This window comes from Corvus brachyrhynchos, unplaced genomic scaffold (assembly GCF_000691975.1).
Source record: "Corvus brachyrhynchos isolate BGI_N302 unplaced genomic scaffold, ASM69197v1 scaffold43, whole genome shotgun sequence".
Classification (NCBI taxonomy): Eukaryota; Metazoa; Chordata; class Aves; order Passeriformes; family Corvidae; genus Corvus; species Corvus brachyrhynchos.
This window is the reverse complement of record NW_008237353.1, coordinates 5445357-5470232: the sequence shown is the minus strand read 5'-3', so window position 1 is coordinate 5470232 and position 24876 is coordinate 5445357. Positions and strand designations below refer to the sequence as shown.

The 24876-nt window shown below is 39.3% G+C and overlaps 1 long non-coding RNA gene across 16 annotated transcripts in view; it reads left to right on the top strand.

Moving 5' to 3' along the window:
- Positions 1–24876, top strand: part of LOC108445840 — a 116668-nt gene that overhangs the window by 27491 nt on the left and 64301 nt on the right. For 2 of the 16 annotated variants that reach the window (XR_001860842.1, XR_001860837.1), the window contains exon 2: positions 13432–13593. The exons of 13 other annotated variants lie outside the window; for them this stretch is intronic. This is a non-coding gene — a long non-coding RNA (uncharacterized LOC108445840). Of the gene's footprint in view, positions 1–13431; positions 13594–17755; positions 17855–24876 lie in introns of those variants that run through there. One more of the 16 variants, XR_001860839.1, reaches the window with a different exon arrangement.

Sequence of the window (24876 nt, the reverse complement as noted above, 5' to 3'; positions counted from 1 at the left end):
AGACTGAGCTTTAGGCTGGGACTGAACTAGAGAGATGCTAGCAAAAAAACATTGGAGTAAAACCTTAGGCATGGTGAGTTGTTTTTTCTTTTGGGCTTCTTTGTTTTGGTTCTGGTGGTTTCTTTGGTTGGTTTGGTTTAGGTTGGTTTTTTTTTTTACCCCCAAACTAGAGATTTGTGTTTGGAAATTTAGTCTTAAAATTATATATATGACAGTTTATTTTTGTTTAAATAATCTCAAATAGTTTCTGAGATATATCACCTCTGAACAATGACCTCACATAGGATTAATCTATTCTATATAATTCTAGTGTATATTTTTCTGCAACTCCTGTCTTATGAGTCTGCAATGATAGCTCTTCCTGGTGTTCCTCAATTCACCCTTCCTCCACTTCTTCCTTACAGCTCAATGCATTTTCCAATCCTACTAGCTACTTAAGTAGACAACAGTGTATTTGGGAAAGGGCATTTTTGTCTCAAGATTGTCGAATGCATCCCTGATGCCAACATATTTCTGTGCAGTAATGTTTCCGTACAGTAATTTGGATGGCCAGCATAATTAAATTTTTTTTTAGTAATGTCTAATCACAGAAAATATCCAGTAATATAAAGTCAGGGACAGTGGTACAAGTGAAATGCAAAATAGGTCTTGGTTGTCTTGGAATTTTTTTTTACAACTTTCTGGATAATAGGCTTTGGACTTTATGGCTCTTTTTTTAAAAATTTCATTAAGGAATTTAGCACCAAATATAGTTACACAGACCCAGCAATTATCTGAGCCCCAAACAAAGGTGGTGTAAAAGCGTCAGCAGAGGCAAAGGATGAGAGAGGGGTCTCTGTGTAGGTTCCAGCTACCTTATCGCCAGTGGAGGGTCCAGGGATAAAGACCAGAAAAAAGGGGTGAGTACAGCATTTTATATGGGGGTGGAACAAAGGGAAACAACCAATGGGGATTGACTGAGGAGGAGGAGACAACAGAGGAATATATCCAATAGGGATAACCTAAGGGAGGGAATTACATGAGTAGACCAATGGAGCATCGAAGAGGGGAGAACTTTCCAGAACTAATACATAACCAATTAAGGAAAATGCATAAACATGAATTTATACATAAAACTGGGTGGAGAACTCCTGAACCAATAAACTTAAAACATGTAAACTAAGAACCACTAGGAATATGGGAACTCGCTGTAACCAGTGGGTGAGAATCAGACCTCTGTGTTCTGGGGGCTTGTCCACCAGTCCTCTGAATGCTCTGCTGCAGTGGCCACTGCCAGGTGCCCTGCAACACTCCCCTGGGTTTGAATGGAGCCAAAACTTACAGGTGTTACCTGTCAACACATGCCACACACACCTACTACGGGGCAATTGGGTTTTTATGTCCCTTTCCCTGGCCAGGGAAAGATGAGAAAATCTTGTGCTGAAGCCAAAGGAGAGGGAGGGTTGGCGTTTGTCATGGGAACTTGTATTACTACAGATATGGAGACACCATTGCATGATCACTCTGTAGAGCTGCCTCAAGTAAACAGGATTTATTTTCTGGAGGAGAAAGGGGAGAATGTTTTCAGGAAATGATTTCTTGTCTGGGAAGGTGAATGTGTGGGAAGCATGTCTAGGTGAGTTCAAGGACATGCTTTCCATGCCTGGAGAAGTGAGAGAGATGCTTAGTGATGGGAGAGGCTAGGGAAACATCTTTTCTGCTTGAGGAGAAAGAAGAGGATCAGCTTCTCATAGCAGCTGGCAAGTTTGAGATCTTGAAAAATGGTGGGGAGTCTAGTATAGAGACAGGTGCTCCTGAAAAATGAGAAAACTGTTTGCATATTGATGCCCCTCACAATTCTATCCCAATTCACTGCAGATGGTTTTGATTTGAAACTTGGGTTTGTGTTTTCCTTCTTCTCTGTAGTTTAACAGATACTCAGGATGAACTTGTGGGGTAGTTACTTTAAGCAGAACTGTTCCTTCCCTGTTTTCAGGTCAGAGTGGGAGGTCTGCCAGTCTGCTGTATGAATTCAACTGCAGCCTCTAAAGAGTGTTTGTCATGCTGTACAAAAACTGTATCACAACAACCTCGGTACCACCAAGCTGTGCTGCACTTGTCACTCTGCTCCATTTGGCACTCTGCTCCACAGATGCATGTTGGCTTTGTCTTCCTGCATTTTTCCTGCCTTTCAAATTTCCTTGTACCTGCTTGAGCTACAAAGACTGCAGACACAGCAGTGCTACAGGCTAGTTAGTCCTTGCTGTTGGCCAGAGCACCAGAATTTCCCCTCACAGTTTTAAAAAATCATATGTGTGTGTGTGTGCAACCTATGCATGTAATGTCCAGTGCTGGCAGGATCTTGACCCCATGTCAGGACATGTGAGCACGCAGTCTCGGTCTATTGTGAGCCTCTCCTAGAGAGATCCTTCTAAGAGGACTTCATTATAAGTGAAGCTTTTAAGCTTCAATTAAGCAAATTTAATGCAACTTTTTCTAGCATTACACAGTATTTTCCCTTATTCATTAATTAAATACTTGCTTCCATCTACCTTTCATCACTGGATTTCTTAATTTCCCAGTATTTGCTTATATAAGTCAGTTTATATTCTGTTCTGTTATGTGAATTATCTTCAAATTATTGTAAAGCCTTTCCTATGGTCTGCATTGCTTTCTGCTTTCTCAGAAGGTTATTCCATTTATAGGCTGAGTTCTTGGAAGTTGCTAATGGTCAGTCTGACCTGAGCTTTCGGTATTTTGATTCTTAATAAAGTCAAGCCTATGCTAAATGTCTAGCTAACTTGTCCAGTGATGCATTATGGTTTCCATCTTATAATGTAATCCAGAAGCCTTTAATCTATTTAGCTATTTGTACTGATGGCCAGTAAAAAATGTCCCTGGTTTGCCTTTTTCTCAATCTTTGCCTCCCTACATGGTCTCATTACTCTCACTGAATTGCAGCGCTGAGATTGTGAATGGTTTTGATCCTTTCATCCTATTATTTTGTGCTTGGGTGAAGTTGTTTATGTATAATTTAGAAGTATCTGTTATGCAGAAGTAGAAAAACAAATCTTGGACATCTTGTAAGCAACACATTTGTTATATAAATGAAGTGATTCAAAGGTTGTCTCCCAGGTCATCTAGGGAAGGTGTTTTTCTCTAGGTCTTTATCACATCTGTCCAATTCATGCCTGATGCTTCTCCCATGTGGGGTGGGGGAGTCTCACTGGCACAGTGACACAAGTCTTTGGCAGGTGAATCTGACAAGGTTTCTTGGCTTGCTTGATATTTGCTCACTGGGCCAAATTAGGATGGTGGCAATGCTGCCCAGCGCAGGGGGAGCTGTCAGAGACTGTAACCACCCCTTTGCAGGAAGACCATGACAATTTTTTCCTCTTGCCGTGCTCATGACTCCTGACCCTTTCAGTTTCACAGTTTTTCCTACTCTAAAATGAAAGACTCTTTTGAGTTTTCTTTTTCTTCCTATCATCAACCAAAAAAAAAGAAATAATCCCAAGAAGGTAAAATAGTGTTCGGTTATATCCTCCTCTAATGGAGTAAACTTAGTAAATAGTTTAGGGTAGCATAGTATTTTATTTAATTTCTACATCCAGTGTCATACTGTTAATCATTTAACTGATGGACAAAAAAAGCTTTCCTAAATTCTCCATAATGTTTTGTCTTTGATAAGTGTGGGGTTTTTTAATGGGGATGTGTTCTCTTGCTGCAGCTATTTTTCTCTGGGTGATTAAGAGCTAACATTAGGCTAGCATAAAAATGGGATAATTACATTAACGTTAGCAATGAAAAATCACTTTTTAAACAGCTTTAGAACACTTAGTGAGTTTGACTGCAGGGAAGCTGGTGATGTTATTGGCTAAAACTTGGAAACTTCAAGTGCCTTACCTTTGGCCTGCATATCTCGTGCTAGCCTGGAATTCCTGAGTACCTGATAGGACATAAGAAACTGAATCCCCTATAGTCCCTTTTCAACAGCTCTGTACTCCAAGTGTTGGAATAAAATTGAAGATTAATCTAAAAAATATTAGTATTCTGCATAATATTAGCTAGTTAGTGTTGTTATCAGATCCTTCTGTTTCTGTTCATGGTTTGTTCTTTTGGCATTGTTTTCAGCCCAGAAGCTCTTTTAACTGCTCCCAACTCAAAATGTTTTGTGAAGGGCAAAAACTCTCATATCCTGGGCTCAACACTCCCCTCGGCAGTTATTCACTGAGTAACTCTTGTGATGGGGCTCGGGGTTAAAAAAGCACTTAAACATTATTCTTATGCTTGAATACTTTCCAAGACAAAAATTCTCATCATGAACATCTGAAGTGAGAAGATGATCTTTGGTTTGCTGTCGAGCTGTCAGCACTTTATCAGCGCCCCGGGTGTGAGGGGTGTAGCTGGATGCACGGGGTACGTGCTGCTGGCTGGGGAAGGTGCAGCCTGGCAGCCGCCTCGTTTCACTCGCTGAGCTCACAAATATTCTTTGGTGTTAACTTGAATGATGGCAGACATGACAGACGTGGCAGGGAGCTTGGCCTTCTGCTTGCTGTTGGGAACTCAACAAGGCAAAACTCAGTTCAGTGGTGACTGATTTGCCCAACTGATCCTGCTGAGTAGGAGGGGAGAGGCAGGAGTGTTATCTCCATGCTGACAACACTGAAGCAAGAACCAAGTGTGCATAACTGCTTATTGGAGTCATATGGGTGCTGAATACAATGCTTGACAAGATTAAAGTGCTCTGTTCCTGGAAGGCAGCTGCTCTTAGTGCAGATGTCAGAAATCAACCAATTTAACCTTAGGGAGTAAGACCTGCAAACATGGACAAGTCAACTAGGAATGCACTTCACAGGTGATTACATATTCATCATTGTGAATCATTGGTATTTGTGACTTCCTGAAATGATAGAGGACTACTGGAGTCACTGTATCATTGCCAGCCATTTTTAGGAACTCCACTGTAGATATACATATATTCAAATTCAATGCACATATTATCTTCATCTGGTGCTGTTACTTTTTCCCTCGTCTTTCCTTTCATTTTATTCTGTAGGAAGAAGTATGAAGTTCCTAGAGAAGTAGAATGAGATCTCAGATAGGGTAAATTAACTTCAGTCTTTTAATCAGTGTATGTCAGTCACTTCTGTATAATGTTCTCTCTTTTTAAAGCCAAGTGATTAGGTGCTAAAGTTCTCTTGACTGCCCTAACTTTACTTGGTGCATACTCTTTCTAGATCACAAGTAAATAACAGGCAAAGAACACAGTCTACACACGCATAATTGACCCCTGTCTGGTGTTAATTAAAACTGGTGACTGAGCTGTTGAAATACTATAGCTTATAGAATTCACATTAATCTGTTTACCCTAATAGCTTTGACTTCTATACTCAGGGCAGAAGCAATTAAACCTCTGCATAAATAGTAACAATTTATACATGAGTACATATAAAAATTGTTTAGTAGAAGCTGTGTTAATTCTGTGTGCCTTAAAAAAATTCTTAACCTTAGAAATTTTGGGCAAGAGAACAGGTGAGTTGTGACTGAATGGGTTTCTATCTTTACTGTGGCATCCACAGATACCTATTCTCCATAATAATAGTGTTTCTTGCACAACATGCCTGATATATATTCAAAACTACTAAAGGAAAAAATATTGGTAACCTTGGCAACATGAAGCCATTATTAAAAAGAAAAAAAAAAGAGGCGAGGCGAGGCGAGGAAGAAAAACCCCAATAGTGACATGTCTGGTTAAAGGTAGATGGAAACATGATCTGCTTTCAGAATAGAAATTAGAGAGCTGATAACCTTTCCAAATGAAATTATGTTCTGTGTTCTGATATATTGCACCCAACTTGACTCACAAAGGAATTTGAAGAAAATCTATCTGGCAAACATTTGCAAAATGGCTGGGAAGGCATGATAGAAAATGGTGACTGCTGTTGCTATTTTGACAGTAGGAGCTTAATATTAACCAAAATCCATGGCAGGTCTGGGCTGGGAATGGTTCTGTTGCAGTACAACTAGTTGGTATTTTGATGAAGGTCTCTTTGTTCTTGATATGTATGCATATGCTGAAAAAATAGTCAGAATTAAATTTCAAGGGACCTTTTAGCTCTGACTTTGCAGTTATTTTATTTTTTATTTTTCTTACTAAATGCACAGAGGAGGAGAGGTGGCAAGAAGGCTGCAGGCATTCAGGAAGAGGCTCCTTTGGCTCACCCTCCTGCAGAGGACATCAGTGTTTAGAAATATTTTAGTCTGTGACTTTCATTGAGGGCCTGGTCCTTGAGCAATCCAAATGCAGTTTTCTGCTATTTGTAGTACTGCAGAAAACTGTTTAAAGCACACTTTTATACCCCAAAAATGTTACTATACCAGGTCATATAGTATTTTATTAGATCTCTATTTGTAAGTGATTTAAGACATTTGTTTCTACTAGGAGCACCCAGAACATGCATTGTTTTTTAAAGTATCTACTACTAAGGGGTGTGCTCATTCTTCAGGTGTTGCTGCTTGGAATGGATCTGCATGTTCATGGCTGCCTTCCCCATCTTTGTCCCAAAAAGCTGCATCCCTTGTGCGTTGAGGGTGGAACTAAATTTTAATTGCTTTTTTTTCTCAGATTTTGAAAACAGGTTCAAATCTATGTATTATTGCTCTGGGGACTGAGTTTCCTCAGAGGCCAAGCCTGAAAAACCAGCAACTTGAATTGCTGCATAAATCAGAGAGAACTAGTTTTGTTCTCATGCCTCAGTGTACTTCTTGCTGGCTTTTCTTTTTGTGATTTCACTTTACCTCATAAATATGGTACTTAAAAAAATACTTCTTCTATTCTGGAATTCTCTGTTCTCTGTTGTGGCCTCATGCCTCTTTCTTACTCATTTATCTCTGCCTTTAATATTAGAAAGAGGCAGCATATTTTTTGGATATATTTGAGCATATATGAAATGATAGGCATCTGCAGAGACAGACTCTGTCATATGGGAGAACTTCTTATCAGTGTATCACACTCCCCCCAGCTTTTCTTGCCCGCCCTTTCAGTGTCAATGTTGCTGCTGGTGGAACTTGTCCACGCATTTGTGATAAACTAAAACCTTTTGTTTTACTTTAAAATTTTGTCACAAGCTACTTCCATTGTACCAGTGTAAAGTTTCTTTAATCTGGCATATTCTCTGAGCACACCATGTGTGCTGATGGAGCTAGTGGAATAACTCAGGCTTCATTCTTTTTCTTTCTTGTACCAGATATGATATAAGCTTGTTTGACTTGCCTTGTCATGCCCAGGTCTTATTGGATGCCGCTTTGGAGTCCTTCTTCAGCTTAAGTACAGATTCTGTGGCTTCTGTTACTCAGATTCCAGTTGTGTGGTCATATGTTAAAGTTGGAGCTTGGAAGTGATCCACCTGCCAGGTCTGCCACGATGGGGTTTCCCCCAAGCATGCTCATCCCTTTTCCTCACTCAGTTTTGCATTTGTGAGATAGGCTTCTGAGCTCTGTAACACTTTCTGTCTGTTTTGCTCTTATCTGCTTTGTGTCTCCTCCAAAATGATTTGTTTTCCAGTAGTGTGCAGTACTCCTCAAATTCCTGTAATTCTGCTGCTTAGTTCTACCTCTTGCCTGACTTGAAAAGCTATTGAGATAAGACAGAGCAAGCTTTATGCGCCAGCTAGTATCAGAAATTAATTTATTCTGGTTTTGTTTTTCTTCCTGCTTAAGGACACAGCATTGCTCTCAGTCTGTTTCTGTTGTCCTGTATGCTTTCAGAGACCTTAGACTCTCATGAAGCATTTTACTGCACAGTTACTCTAATCCAGCTGTTTCCTTGGCTATGTCTAGACTCTGCAGTAGGAATATGCCTCGGAGTCTGCCTCTCAGAGTGAGACCGGTGACATGGCATGCACCATGTCTCTTGCTTGGCCTGGGAACAGGAGTTTTTCCCAGGTTTGAAAGTAAAGGCGTTGGGGGGAGGAAGATACAATCCACTCCTGAAGGCGAGGGTAACTGAGGTTGTTGTTAATAGATCCCTTGGTGGGCAGATTAGAATGAAATAACACTGAATGACTAGTGGTTTTGCATATATATATGCGTGTGTGTGTGTGTTTAGGGTTTATTTTAGAACCATTTGGTTGCAATGGAAAGGAGGTGTGTAGCCATTTTTATACTCTAGTAGTATAACAATATAAAAGTCCCTTAACAAAATATGTAAGGAAAAGAAAGAAAGAGAAAGGAAGGATACGAGTAGTTAGTGGGGAGGAAAGATATCACCACCCGTTGGATTGAGTGACAGCACTTGATGGCTGTGATTTTGATGTCTGTTGGTCAAAGTGATGGTTGCAGTCTTGATCTGTCTTGGGTGAGGGAGGCCCCTGAACCACAGAGTTCAGAAGTTTAATATGTGTTCAGGTTCAGGTGGGAATGCCCAGGTACTTCCCTTGGGAGGGGCATGTGTGTTTAACACTGCTGCAACACTGAGGATCATGCACAGTCCTCTGGTGGAAGGCCCCAGAAATTAGTCTGGGTGCACTTTGGAGGTTTTTGATGGTTTATGACATTATTCTAAGTTTATGACATTATTCTAAGTTGTCTATCTAAGTTCTAGGATGCACAATTTACCCTTGTCCTTCCTGCAGCAGCCCTAGTGCTCCCTGGATCCTTTGCTGACCTGATTTGACTCACTGAACGGGCAGAAAAATACCTCTTTTTCCTCTTCCTCACAGACCAGGTGTAACTAAACCACTTGCTTAATGGGAAGAGGGGAGAGGATGAGTAATGCCCTATCACCATATCTCGCATCCTCTGCAGAGGGTTTAATGTCCAAAGTAGAGAAGAACAGTGAGAAAGCATATGAATATAATGCATATAGCAAAGGAAAATTTTTTAGGTTAGGAGACCAATTTTTCAGGAGTTACGGTTTTTAAAGTAGTTTAGCCCAAATTGCAAAACTTTTCTCACTTGTGTGTTTGCAGTGATAAAATTATGTAGTCATATACCTTGTACTCTGAAGCCTACTGTCTCATTCAGTGCATGGAACAGGCTGGTTGAAAGAGAACCGTGGTACTGTTGAATTACCCTTCCTACTGTAGCAGCTGTATCCTGACAGGAAAGCTGTCTCTTTAAACACGCACTGTCTGTTGTGTCCCCCCAAATGAGTTTGTTTGTAGCTGAGTTTGCTGGAAAAATGGGCCGACATTTATTACATTGTTTACCAACTAGAAGGGGGCCTTATTTTACTGGCTGTTCATAGCGTTATTTTATATCTTTCATGCAAAGAAGAGAGCTGCTGCTTCAATGTAACAATTATTTTTCTTCCAATGTATCACAAACAGCACTTTTGGGGAAATCTCAACTATAAGCCAAGTTTATAACTCACCTGCCAGAGGTGCAGGGTATGTTTTTGCAGACTAAAGGTAGATTCAGTGCAGTGTGCACACAGAGAAAATATTACCAATTCTCATTACTTGCATATAATTTGCTAATGTATAATTGTGTAGATAAATTAATCTTGTGTTAGAAATTATCAAAAGCAGACTTGACATTTGAATGATAAAGGCCTTTTACAGCGGTTTTGCATTTCCTATTTTTCATAAGAAGATAATTTTTATAGGGAAGTGATATATGTAAGTATTTCAAAATTCTTGAGTAAGGTTCATTCAATATCTCTGCTGTTTTTAATTTTTATGCAGTTTTTCAAAAGCAATTAATACATTTGGTGTTGTGGTGTATTCAGGCTTGATTCTTCTGCTATTCTCTTCTTATTTTCATAAGAAATTGGCTTTTAGGTGTCCGCCTTCAGGAACCATGGCACAATGCCATATGTCTGTTTTGGTTTCTTCTGCACTGCTCTTGTGGACCTTTTTGTTGGCAGTAACAGAATCAGCCAGAGAGGTTGCGTCACATCTGCCCTGTGGTTCTGGTCATCTCCATTTTCTGTGAATGTTTCCTGCTTGGGAGCTGCTCTAAGCCATATGATATAACCTTGATGCTTAGAGTGACTCTACCAGAGTACACCTTTAAATTTAGGTGTAAAAGTTGTCTGAATTGAGAAGACAGGTAAGAGACAAGTTCTCTCTCTTCCTAACTCTCTGACTTGCTGCTGTTGTTCTCCACTCCCCACCAAACTAATTCTGGCCCTGTTCTTCCTATATCCAAAGCAGCAGGAGGAGGAACAGGCCTTGATCTCCCATTAGCACCTCTTTGCTTTTCCCTCCCCAGCCTCCCAAAAAAGTGCTGTTGCTGTCCCTGGATCACCAGCAATGCCACAATCTGATGTTTTGAGTCAGGGATAGTGTGTAGAAGATTGTCAGTGGCTGCTTCCAAACCGAGGGTGACCACTGGGGGGTTTATTGCTTCTTTTTGCTTAGCAGAAGCTCCTGGTGCCAGAGACTCCATCGTCTCCTCACTGGTCTCCTGCAATGCATCCATGGATGTTGCACACTGCTATTAGAATTGGGCAGCAGGTGGTGAATTAAAGGATTCATCTGCCAAGAAGAAAAGAAATGTTTGGGGTTTTTTTCTTTTCCCTATTGCTTTGTGTTTGGTGAGAAGATGCAGCCAGTGCTAAAACCACTACGGCTGCCTTGGGGGCCCTTGTCCTGCTTCTGTTACTACCTCTCTGCTGTTGCCTTGTTCCTGCTGCTTATACAGCAGGGCCTTGTGCTTTGCTAGGAAACAGTCTAACACATTTTTGGGGTGGAGAGCTGACAGTATTTTGGAGCTGAATAAAAGGCAAGAAGGGTAGTAACCTTCTCTTGTTTCTGTTTGGGTTTTTTTTTTTGTCTTTCTTTTCACCCATGTTTCCTCTTGTGGTTTTTGTTGTCACTAGACTGTCTCATGCCGTCCCCAGCCAACTTCATGTTCTCTTAAGATTTATCCATCCAGACACAGTAATGCAACTGAGAAAGGGTTCTTTATAATTGCTTTCCCTCTGAACTAACATCTAAATTCTAGTATCAATGCTGATGTTAGATTAACAAATTAAATTCTGTATTTTCACTCCCTCTTCAATGCATGTTTCTGCAATGTTCCCAATATTCTAAGCAAACGCTGTCTTTCCTTTCCTTTTTCCTCTGTGTTTAGGCTAATGGTTAAATTTCTGAGTTCCTTCCTATCAAAGCATCTCCAGTCAAGTAAGAAGACTTTTTTTTAAGAACAGCTGTCCAATTATTTTCGCTGGTGATAGCTATAATTATATTCTGTGGTCACAGTGACAAGCAAGTGTAATTAGGTTTCCAGTTTCATGGTATAAGTTCATCACCATAGAAATGAGGGAAGACTTCCTATGTGTAGGATGTTGGGACATTGATTAGAGTAGTATTTTATTAAATATTTAAATGTGGCAATTCCTGTCCTGTTCTTATAGCAGGTGCACACATTTATATTGGAGAGTCAGATGCTATACATGTTTGTGGTGGCATATTCTCCAGGCTCTTCTGGAACCCATTCAATTGCTAGTGATCATTTTGGATTGGGATTTTAGGCTTTGCATGAATTGATGTCTTTCTAACATCATCTTCCACAGGAAATTATCTCTGATTAGTAGCTGGTTTAAGTCCATAGAGAAGGAACAAAGGATATCTGTGGGTCTGGGGCAGAGAGATGGAAAATGACAGGAACTTACACATCCTTTGTGCTGTACAAGCATAACTTTTCCCTTGTGCAAAGCAAGTCTGGACTTGACATAGCCCTGTAGGCTTCAAGAATATAATGTATATTATATTATTAAATATACAGTATTTTATTATACGTATATTATTAAATATACTGTATTAAATCAAACCTTCAAATAATTCAGTAGTTCTGGGATTAAACTAGATTTGCATATCAAAATCCCAGTGATAATCAGATGAAGGATTCAGCCTTTTGTCTCTGTGGACAGTACTCTATCAAAAACATTTGGTCAAGTTCTTTTTGACGTTGAAAAGTAATAACTCTGTAAGAACACTAATTTTTTCAATAGCTCTGTTCTAAACATACCATTGCACAACATAGCCTTTTCTTTACTTCCAATACTCCACTAATTTGAGACTAAAATATCCCTTGATACATCAGGGGAACTTTTGTAGTCTTCATCCAATAAAAAGAGGAAATATTTCGGAGCCATCTGACTTAAACACAAGGCAGTCTGAAAAGAGGTAATATATAACACCGTATTTAGTTTATTTTAGACTTGTTCATGTTTTAGTGATTGAAGTTTTCAGACTCTTATGAGAGTGTAAAATGAGCCCTTAGAAAAATAAGGCCTCTGTTTCCCTGGTGGGATTGAAATTTCATGGTTTTTTTTGTCATTGGTTTAACCACGGTAATAGTCCTCTGTGTAGCTCTGTGATGGCAAAACGAGGAACCTGAAGCCCTGCCTCCAGAGCTGCTCCAAGTTGGTGAGTCTGGGGATTTCCTCCTGTTGCAGTTATATTGTTTCTTATTGTATCTATTCCTGGTATAGTTCTTCAGAGCTTCAGCATGCCGATGGTAGTGACATTAATGGTTAATGACAAATCGTATGCATGAAGGATTTGTAAAGCCCTAGAGTATGATTAGACAGATTGTTAATTTTTGAGAATACAAAGTGATCTCTTGATATAAAAGAACCTTCCACTGAGAATATCAGTGAAGGTAAAATACCTATTGGCTTAATTGTAACCTGTTATACCCAGAGGAAATAAAAAAAAAAAAAAAAAAAAAAAAAAAAAAAAAGAAAAGCAATTTTGAGAGTCCCTGTGAATCTGAATCTATACCTGACTACTGGGATCTGCTTCAGCATTGCTTCCATGCTTTGCGAACATGATAGATGCCAAGATGTGGGGACAATGCCCAGCAAGACCTGTTCCTCCTTTCCCTTGCTCCAAGCTACCTTGACCAGCTTGGCTTTAGTGGTGTGCAGGGAGCACGTGACCTGTGAATGAAAGTTGGTATCTGGTCAGCGAGGATTCAGGGAAAGGGGTCCTAAGTTTGGCTTAGCAGGTCTGCTCTTCAGCCAGTGAGCACGTGTGCACTTGTACTCTCTAGTGGATAAAGGGAAATGTTGACCCTCATCTTCCCTCCTGATGTTTGCAATCGTGCAAGTAGCGTGGTGCTGCTGGTGCCTGGAGATCTCTTCCCATGGGCGCTGCCTGTGGTGAAGGTCACCTTGAGGGAACTCCTCCTGCGTGCAGAGGGAGTACAGAGCAATAGAGTTATAAGCATATGCAAAGAAATCACTTCATTGGAAAAGGACATTTGGATTCAGGAGTTTTCATTGGTCTACAAAACTCTCCAACAGTACTGAGCTCACCCACTTATGCTGAGGATGGCATTTATCCTCAAGGATCCAAAGTTTTCATAAAACCTAAAAAGTATGTGAGCCATGTCAGTCCAAGGAATGGGGATGTATGACAAGTTCTTGGAAAAAATGTCTTTTGTTGTAGGCTTAATATTTTTAAACAGTTTCTAGGAAGATATTTTTTATTTCAGATTTTTATTGAGAGTGGAAAGAGAAAGGACTTCTAGGCTTCTCAGCTACAGACCTGTGACTAGGAGATATCAAGAAAAGATGATTCATTCAAACATGGTGGTGATGTGGGATGAATAAAAAAGAGAATCATCCCACTGCAGGAAGACTCATTTGGTTTTGTAGTAAGTATTCAGTATTTTGTCCTGATTAAATCTGTTATTCTTCCTGATGTCAGTTTATGTAAAAATAATAAGCTGGAGTTAGCCCTATTTTAAATGAACTAAACTAGAGTCAAAGTGAAACAAAAGTTTTATATTTTTATCAAATGTAAAAGCTATAAAAAGGACTTTAGCCACTTCTCAGTAAAAGTAAGCTTATCATCGGGGAACAAAACTCCTTGAGAAGTCACTTTTGATTGATCAAGACACTTGCAATTTAATGTGCTAGTGAAGCAAAATTTAAGAGCACAATAGATTGTAAGGAACAGATTGTTTTTCAGTTTGTTGGCAGTTCTGAAAAAAAAAAAAAAATTTCAGAAGTGAACATTTCAAGTGCATTGCAATTTGTTTCATGTCCATCACCACTTCTTTTGATCTGACACAAATTTTTTGATTCTGATTTTTCTCTTGAGCACTTTTAAAAACAAAAACGTGAGGTGCTTGATGTGAAGAAACTGTTAGTTTTTGACTGCTTTTCTTTTTTTCATATGGATGATTGAACAGAATGTTTGAACTGTTTAGTTTTCTCTGTTCAAGTGTATAAATGTATTCTCTGCTCACTTGCTTCTGTGAACGAAAAAGGTGAAGTCAAAATGAAAGTGATATAGTGGTGCTTCATAGCAAGTGTGCATGGAGGATTAATTTATTCTGTGCTGGCTGTGCAAGAAAAAAAAGACAACAAACAAGAAAAAAAGTACTCTTGTTAGAATTTATTTTACCTGTATGAAGGCTGTTCAACAGTGCCATGTTAGAATATATTGAAAGGATCAAAGTGAGAAAGATAGAAAAAGATGACTACTGAAAGAAGTCAAGGGTTTTAAGAATGCCAGAGGGAAATCCACTCACTAGCACAGTGGTTGCTAGTGTTAGGTTTGCAGGTCCACTCAGTGTTTGGCAACCAGGGATTTTGGGTTTGCTCCTGAAATGATTTGGGACAGCAGTCTTTTACCAGTGAATAGAATGACAATGATCATATTTGTGTATATGTAACAAATCAGCTTATTTATACTGCTTTGGTTTTAGTTCTGCTTAAAGAAAACCCCCAAACAAACCATTAATTTTCTTGGCTTAAACCCCCTTTACTTATGGATGTCCTGATTCTCAGCTAGAGTGACAGGTTAACTGTTCCTGAGCTGTGAGTGCCATGGATGTATTTGTAGCAAATATACCTTACTGCTAGAAGGATGCACAAAATAATGCCAGTAAAGTTCACCAAAGTATCTATAACCTTTGGAAACATATTTTCAGTGGTTTGTAAGACACCAAATGCACTCCTACTTGGGGTTGTGAGAAGGACACGTTGATAACCACTCTGTGTGATTTGCCTGTTTTGCTCATGCCTGTAGCACTTGTGGCTTATTAAGAGATGGTGAGTCATCCTGTTCCACATGGCCATTAATTACATCTTTGGAGCGCTGTACTCTGTTACAAGAGCCTGCTTAAATATGAACAGCTGTATGACTCTTTTGCAGAGTCTGTGTTAGAAGCAGAAATAGTCAGATTTAACCACAGGTTAGCATAAGTTATGTAAAAAAAAAAAAAAGTGGAATTTGGTGGAAACTTTGATAAGTCTAAGTGATCTTAATTTTGCTTGACATATCCATTTGGGTAAACTGAAATCTCAGCTGTAGCTTGCACTATATCTCTCCACATCACTCTGGCTGTTCAAGACAGAGGAGGAGGAAAAAGTCATCTCCCAGAATGTCTGCTCAATAAAGGAGGAGGAGGAGGAGGAGGAGGAGGAGGAATTGGTGAGTTTGTAGTGGTCCAGCCCTAAAAGGGTGCTCGTATTGCACAAGTAAGCCTGCATATGCACATTTATACATACACACACAGTCACACTTTATATATATATATTTAAAAATGTACTTCAATTTATTCCTGTAAAAAATAAACCATTTAATAACATCATTTCAAAGAGGTAAACTATACTTTACTGTATTCAGAGTGTCAAGTAGAAAATCATGAAAGTCTTCTGAAATGTCAATGTTACCAGTAGTACAGAATTTCTTCAAAGGATTTGTGATTTCAGATGCTAGGGTTGGGGGGAGGGGATCTTTTACTGGGAATCTAGGGACAATCTTGTGCAACTGTTTTACAAAAGGAGGAAAAAGGATTATCCCACTGAGTTTCCTCCACTGTCCTTTCTTTAAATGTACCTGCAGATAGTTAATCATTGTTATGTATTGTTTTAAAACAATGTGTAATTCATGTACCGAAGGCTGTTTTTTCTCAACTGTATTCTGTGACATTTAATTTAAAAACAATTTCAATATAATTATTACAGATGTTTAAAGTATATCCCTCATAAAATTGAGAACAGATACAAGAAAATGAAGTTAAGTGCTGCTATTGCATTTTCCATTTGGTTGAAACTTAGATGTGTGCATTACTCCCGTGGGAGCACAGTAAATGGAGTGGAATTTTCATTTCATTTGTTATGAAAGACAGTCAGTTCCTCAGATACTTCTCAGTCTAAAATGTCTTTTGTTTTACTAGTTGGAGCTACTTCATTGCTAGAAATAGTGTATTTCTTTTGTACTGTGCAACGCAAAAATCATACTTGAGGTCAAACACAGTGCTGCTAAAATGATTTTTCTTTCAAACTCTGTTGTCATAATGAATCCTCTTTCTCCCAGGGTTTTAAACAAAGGCTTAAAAACAATTGTGCCCTGAAAGTTGAGAAATTCCCCTACCTGGCTTCTGCAGCGAAAGCCTCAATTCCAAAGACAACTCTGTTTTAGCATGATGAGCATTTGTCTTTCTTGGTCATGTTTTAAGTTGAAATTGTGAAGTTAAATGAGTATCTTGTTGCATTGGGAAGAAATGCTGGCAGTTCCAGAATTTATTGTCCTCATTCTTCTAAGTGGTACATAGCCTCTATGAAATGGATTCACACTCCAACTACTTTTGTGTGCTCTAATAGCTCAGATGAAGAGGCATTGTATAGATGCTGTACCACTGCAGGAACAAGGCACTTTCCAGAGACAATATTATCATTCTGTACTAATGGAAAAGTTCTCAAAATTCAATGGGAAACCTTTATGAAAGGTTATTTTGTAACCACTCTTTTAACTGAGCAGAGGATTTTATCTCTTCTGTGGAAGGACTCCAAAGATTTTTTTAAAAGGAACAAATTCTGTGTAAAATCCTTAACCCTTGGTTAAAGCTTTTATCCCAGTGGAATTTCATTGTCTTCAGTGGAGCTATTCATATTTATGTTGTGATAGGGATAACTTCCTCCGAAACCTTTCATTTCTGTGCAAGGTGATTAGTTACCTCCTTGTTAAATCTGCAGGGCTTCTCCCTAAAGTGTGGGGAAAAGGGGAAGGAGAGGACATTAGTAACTCTATTTCACACTTGCAGTATTAAGATCTGATGCTCTGTAGAACAAAAAAGAAACATGTTCTGCGGGTCTTCTCTGCCTCAGAAAATAATAACTTTCTCTGCCTGGCTGATTGTGACCTGTCAGCTACCTGCTTGGGTCAACAATAACAAGAAGGATTGATGGGCCTGGATAGATAGACAGACAGACTGCCATGATGGCATTTTGACTGCCTTGAAATATAGACATATTATTTCCATTTTGTGTAGAGATTCTCTGGATGCAAAATGAAAATAATTTTGCTGGTGCCTCTTTGGTGTCCTAGCATGTCAGTGTCTTAGTTTTTAATGTGGGAGCAAGAAAGATTGTGATCACAGGAAATGAATGCAGCTTGATACACACTGTCCATCTGACAGACAGTGCAAGAGAGTTTGCTGTCTGGCATGTGCTTTTTTGGCTCAGGTTTGTTTCTGATCAGTCACTGACCTCTCCCGCCTTTTTCCTCATGAAGAATTATTTAACAAGTTGAAATCAGTGGGAGCAAAGGGAAGAAATGGGCTCGAAGGCTGGTTGCATCTTAGTGACTCCTGTGTAGGACAGATGAATTAAAAATTTGCAAAATGTGTGCTTTTAAAGCAACCCTCCCTTTCTGGATTTGCTCTCTTTCCTATGCCTTAACCTCGCTGGAGCCACTGCAAGCTGGGCAAAGTAGCAAATCTTACAGCACAGAGTGGTGTAATTCTGAGTTGTGATAAAGAGAAGATGATGGCGTGCATTCCCTTAGTATCCTGGAAGCTACCTGCTGTCTCCTTTTCCCTCCAGCTCTCCTGCTATTCTCACTTAATGGAAAGGATCCTTCATGAGCATTGCTCTGTGTTCTGCTGACCATTAGCAGCTGAGGTGAGCTGTGGGGATGGGGGAGGGAAAGGGGTGAGCTTAAAAGGACATTTGTTCTGGGACAGTTGCATGCACAAGTGAGGAAGCTAAAGGAAGGACAAATGGCAGAACTGTTGTGGACCAGGTGTGGCAGTTATGGCTGGTGATGGGAAATATGCTTCTGTTGGGAATCCATAAATTAACATGCTTCTCACTGAGAAACAGCACTTGTGGTGGAGGCAACTGAGTAGGGAAACATCACTTAATATGGGTGCCTTGGGCAAGATGCCCTTTAAAGAGAGACTTCTGAAGCCTGAACCCAGGCTCCTGGTACTGTAAGCATCTTCCAGTGCTTTATTACAAGGACTAATCACAGCATGATAACCTGATGTGAATATAAATCTTTGTGAAATAATTTCATTTTTTTTTCTAAGGTGGGAACTGAGAAAAAGCTAACAAGAATAGTAAGGTGTTAAGAAACTGTGGCCTGATAGGAAAAATTAAGAGAATGGAGTTTGTTACCTAATAGCTCCTTAGCTATTTCTGTTATGGACTATATAACAAGATGAAGTGCTCAGTCTTTCTTACTGCTTATGAGAGGGAGAAATTAACTTGATTTATGTTTATACAGTGGAAAACAATAAGCTTCCATTTAGTTCTGATAGCAGGAAAGAAAACTTTCTACCTGTTAGCCTGATGAAACACTTAGGCTACATGGGGGATGTTTGGTGGATGCCTAAAAAAATTAAGGATTAGGTCAAACAAATATTTTCTGTGTGCTGGATGCTCCCTCAGAGCAGGTGGTGGCTTGGGTCATGCTTGAAAGCTTTTCCATTTCACTGAGTCTTTCTCTGCTATCTTCTTTGCTAGCTTGAAGTGGTTAAATCATACTTACTTGACAGCTGTGGCTTTTACCTTCCATAACAATTTGGCTGAAGGCAGAAAGGGCTGTGTAGAAAGTCTTATACAGAAGACACATGAAATTAATTCAAACCACAAAACCTGAATAATCAACCAGAGATTCAAGATCAAACTTCTCCATCTGAATTGCTGTTTTGTTTGGGATACACTACTGCCCGATAAAACATAATTAGTGACATTTTCCTCACAAAGTTAAGTAAAAAAACAGGGTCTCTGTAATATTATTTTTCCTTTCCAACGAAATTTAGATGAAATTTGGATTAGTCTTCATTTCTGGCCTTTCTCTGTATCCAGCTAATTGGGCTATCTGACTTGTTTGCCAGATGGTGAAAAAGAGGCAGATTGTGTGCTTAAACTCATCCATTAGAAAAAAAGGTAGAAAGAGAAAGGACATTCTCTGGTCTCTCAAGAAGACAAAATAATATAAAAAATGCCACTTGCCTATTAGTTTTGAAAGGTAAGTGACTCACACCTTCCTGGCAGATAAGTTTGATAATGAGTTGTATATAAGGTGCCTTTGTCAAGGCTTCCGTGAAAAGATTATCCCCATGTATCAGATGGTCTGCGCATTCAGTATTGTGCAGATCCCTGGCGCATGGAGTAGGACACCTGGGAATGCCTGTCAGTGTCTGCATTGCCCATGGTGGCAGAAGAAGGAGTGGGAGAGGGGGTACAGGCAGGAGTGGTGCAAAAAAAGGACAGAATAATAAGTCTGCGCAGAGGCTTCAGGTAAGTCAGTGGAGCTTGGATAAAAACTGAAGGTGGAAAATTGCCAGTTCTCTGGAAGCAAAACAGCATTTTGAAGAGACAGACTATGTACTGCTGGGATACAGCCTGACATGAGTAAATTGCAAGCTGAGATAAATATGCCTGGAACTATCAAAAAGAGAGCTGTACAACACACACAAGCCATCCATTACAATTTATGACAGTCCTGCTGGTGTAAGCACTGGTGCAGCGAGAAGGGCATGCTGCTTTTGCAGTCAGTCTTGTTATGGGGACCAAAACATAAGCGAATGCTTAGTTAGTAATTTTAGCCTCTGTCTCTGTTAAAAAATACAAGGGTTTCCTACAGTGTTGGAAATAAGGCAATACTTATTCAGGAAAACGCAAGTGGCTTTTGTCCACAATGTTGAAAACAGCAAGAGAATATAGCTCGTGCCTTGATTCAAAATGCCTGGGCCCTTGACAGGGCCAGATTAAACAGATGAACTTTTAGAGCAGCACATAAAGCTTGTACTGTTTACATAAAATATGGCAATTTATTATAGAAAGCATCATTTAGGCGTAAGTATCTGGAAAATTATTTGGATTAAAGTGATGACTTCCACAGCTTTGTAATCAAAAGCAAATGGACTCACAAAAACAAACTGCAGAAAAGTCTTTTACTGTTTCATTATATGCCTAAAAAAGATCATGGCCCACTCTTCACCACAGTGTAGGTTATGTTAGAAGGAAAATCTTGGGAATTGTTGCTGCAAAAGTGACTGCTGGAAAAAATTACTGGAGTAGAAAAAGCGTCAACTGTCAGCCTAAGGGAAGCGGAACCATTTTTCAGCCTGAAATATATTTCTGTCCAGACGTGGTGCCAACTAGACTGAGTGAATCATGGCCAATTGTAGTGTTTTAAACAATCAGTCCCTCAGAATCCTTTCAGTACAAAAAGACCCAAATCCCACAGCACAGCAAAGTTGGGAGCAGGTCTTGCAAGGCCCTGGCAGGGGAGCCAGAAGACAGTTTAATTCCATTGCTCTCCAAATGTCTCTTTTGTTTACTACCTTTTTTAAGTACCAAAATCTGTGCTTCAAGCAGGAACTTCAGTTGCTATGCGCAGTCGGATTAAATAATTTTCTTTGCTGGGAATGCTAGCAGCTCTGCTAATGCAGGACAAATCCAAGGCGAGGATCAAAGATGGCAGACTAGGAATCATATGACTTCAGGAAAACAGAGCCAGATAAATGGTGGGCTGTAGATTGCTGAGTTGTTACTGAAAGCATTAAATAAAGTTCAGATCTTTGGCAAATAAATCACTGTCTAGAAAATCTGCTTGTTTTGTATTCTTGCTTGTAGAGAATGAAAGGAAGCTGAAATAATCTAGATCCAGTGCCTCGCACAGGTTATGAATCTGCTGCTGCCAGTCAAAGGGAAGGTTTGTCAGGTTCCCTCTGGTACGGTAACCAGATGCTTCGGTCTCTAGACAGAACAACTCAATTTTTATGCTAACAGCTTGGGGATGTTTATTTTTCTATTTCATGCAGTAGTTAAATCTGAAGAAAAATGATTATAATTTGTATAATTTGTATAATTTTTCTCTTAATTTTTGGCAAAACACATTATCTTCATTTTTTTTCCAATCTGATGCCTACAAATCTTAGGCTCTGTATTGCTTTTGGTGCAGTCTCTTATCTTTTGCTTGACCCTCTGGGGTTGGAAAGTATTGCCTGGAACAGACATTAAGAATTTAAACTTCTTTTGCACTAGAAGAATGGTATCTTGGCAGCAGTGGATAAAAACCCACCTGATTTCCAAAGGCTTAGTGGATTCTCAGGGTTTTGGGATCACTCCAGTATTTGTACAGTTAATTGTTGGTGAAGTAGCAATCACTTCATTTTATGCAGGTGCAGATGAGACACATGTACTTGCCTCTCAGGAGCTGATATAGGGAGGTATTGACTCTGGCAGAACTCCTTTTACATTATCCAAGTGGCTGAGTGCCTTACCGTGTTTATCCCATGTTTTAAATATCTACTGTATCACAAGTCTCCTTCAATCTAGTTCATGAGCTGAAACTGGAATAGCAGGATAAGCGAAATCCAAATATAGTCTCTTTTTGACCTTTCCAGTACATTTATATGAAGTACTGGAAAAAGCAATGAGGACTGACACAGTTCTCTTGCTTTGTCATATGGCTGTCCTTAGTCATGTTAGCAGTCAGGCACTGTAGGTGCTACTGTAACCCGTCTTAACACTCTAATCCTGAAATAAAATTTGCCATATGTTGCCTTTCCTTTAAATAGCAACCATTCATAAATGTAAGGCTTATTTTTCTCAGCTCAAAAAATCCACTGCTGGCTGAGAGATATTCATATCTATGGCTCTTTTGGGAAATATTGTCTTTATTTTAAGCAGAATTTTGCGACATGAGCATATTGCCATTTACTTACTAGGGCAGGATACTGGCTTTTCTTCAGTGCCCCATGCTCTGTTGAGTACAACTTTATATTTAGGAGAGTTGAGCTCTAAGGGATCTCATGTGGTAATTTCACCATTAAGCTGTGAGAACAAATTTTCTGCTTTGCAACACAGGTTCCTGCTTTCTCCTCTGTAAAATGGTGTTGCAAATGAGCTGCTGACTGTGGTGGTCTCTAGTGGATGGGATGAATTCTCTGGAAAACATGGATTTCCCAGGACATCCATGTAATGGGTTTAACTGTAGCTGTCTGGTATTGTCAGTGATTGTTCTGTTGCAAGGGCTGTGGGATGCAAGTTATAAATAAGAAAAGTCAAGTTTGTTCTAATTGTAGCCAGGTAAAAGGGTTGCAACCTGTGTGCATGCCTGCACTTCAGTCTTTTAACAGCCTGGGTGGTCCCGGAGCTCCTTGGTTAGTCATCTGTGCAGAGGAGATAATGCACTGCTGTGGGACACTGAACTGATTTGAAACTCAGTCATTGACTGAACTACTAGATGTCTCCACAGCTAAGTATTTGGCTTATACTGGGCGTATACTTCACCAAGTATTTGGAGCTTTCCATGTGGACATTTCAGATTTCCCTGAAGATTTTCCCTAGTGTTTAGAACAGTTTCTTTGCTTAAATACAATTATTAACATGCTGAGTGAAGAATCTGGGTGTCCCAGTGATACCCAGGTGGTTCCTGCTGCAAAACAGACCAAACTGTGCATTGATAAGATGCTTGTGAATCAGTAGAAGCTGTTTCTACAGATGCAGAAGTGGTCATGAAGTACAGTATTTTTAGGTAGGTAAAATGGGTAGGGGGTATTTTCCATGAAGTTTGAGACAATAGCAATGGATCATTCATGTACTGGAGGGATCATCTAGGGGCCATGGAGCAGCTGTATTGAAGGAATCTGCAGAACCACGGTTTGGGGAGTCTTGCCTGACCCAGGTGGAAATGTCACTTGCAACAGACTCCAATCACTGGGACTCTCGTTGCTGTCCAAAGCAAATGATCAGTGCCTCTGACAAATTCAAATCCCTAGGTGTGGGTTATCCTATGCCAATAGTAAACTATTTTTTTTCCTAACAAAACAGTCTATGGGTGTCTGAATAACAGTTTCTTTTTTTCAGTGTCCTTAAATTTCTGATATTTGGATCAATCCACAGCTGACAAGTTTGGGATTATTTTTTCATCCTCTGTTCTTAAAGAGAATTATAACCTGTTTTTCATCAGCTTCACAGAAGCACTGAATTGTTTTAGGCTTCAGGTGGTGAGTAACTTAAGGAGCAACATTGTACGGGTGTAGAAATATCTCAGGGAAAAGAAGATATAATAAGAAGAGAAGATATAATAGTCACTGTTTGTTTATAGACATGCTTGCTTAAGTATTCAGATACATGGGTGGCTTAATAAAAAGCATGAAGAATATGAATCCACTTCATAAGCAGGGTTATTGTGCTCATTGTTGCAGAGATAGACATGACTGCCTAGAGATAAAAGAGGAATTCTCATATCTACAATGAACATCTAGACTCTAAGGTGTATGTTTCAATGTTTTTGTGAAGGGACGTCCTTGTTTAATTTATTGTAATATTATTTTTTAAAATTGCTAAATACATCTGTCCACTTTTAAGATCTTCTGTATCTCCCTTATATTCTCAGAGCTTAGCAAAGCTCTGCATCATTTTAACTAAAGCCCTGCGATTCAAACAAGCACACTTTAATGTATGCTCTTATTTTGGTTTAAACATGGTTTCTATTTGTCCCATTTAAAAATAATAGATACTAAACATTAATTATTTCTACTGTCTCTAAGCATGACAGAATTCGTCATTGCAATGGAGCTTGGCAAAGTGTTTGGAAGCAGCAATGTGGAAAGTTAGTCACCCAGGTTTTAGATGGAGAAATCCTGGAGAATATACAATCCCATGTTGCTACTTTTCTCATGTGATTTGCTGTTCTTGCAGCAAAAAAGGGACCTTTATATTTTTGTCTTTTGCTAACCTCAGGTCAATTTGCAAGGACAGGAGGAGAGACTCTCAGAAAAGGCTTAGGTTTTGCTTCAATTTTCAAAGCTATAAGCTCCTCAAATGGGGTACAGCGTCTTCTGCCAGAGTAGTCAAGGACTTTATGTATGGGTAGGAGGTAAAGGCAGGACTGGGCTGGAAGCTGTAAATCCTGTTTCTGTGTCTTTTCTTACTGTTCTTGTAGTCAGTTGTTGAGACATTTTCAGTAATGTTCTGATAATAACACTTGTTTCCAAATTGTGCACTTACCTATTCTCCTAACCAAAGTCCTTGTATCAAAGGCATTTGAAATAAATTGCAAAGAGATTAAGGTATCTTTAGAATGTTTGTCTACGTGAATTGTTTGTAGACAGATTCCCAGCGTTCCTGCACAGCAGTCATAGAGCAGATGTGCACTAGAATTTATAGGTATAGGCTATAATTTTTTCATCTTTTTTTAGTTTTTTTTTTTTTAACCGTATCAAATCTCTGCTTATGATTTAAACTTAATCCCTATTTGCAGAATTCTATAAAGCAGGTTTTTCTCCATAATGGGAATATCTAAGTTTTGAAAGAATACAAATTGATATTAGAATACAAATCTAAACCAAAACATCCCCATGGTGGCTTAAATGAAAGAAATGGACATGTTGTTCCATTCCTGAATTTGTTGGGTAGGCATGTTGTTATAAAAGGACATGCAGTTTTCAACCAGATCAATTTTTTGACAGGAAAATATTCATCCTAATAAAATATTTTTACAAGTGCTATGGCTGCTTCAATGTTGGTAGACACCCAAGACAAGAAGTCTTTTCTTACCTGTTAAAGATGGCATCTTACCAAAAAACCAGAAACAAATCAACATCTTTTCTTGGAATTCTTTCATCATGAGGCTGGGATCAAAAACCTGCTGCAAGTGCTACCTTTTTCATTGGAAGGGG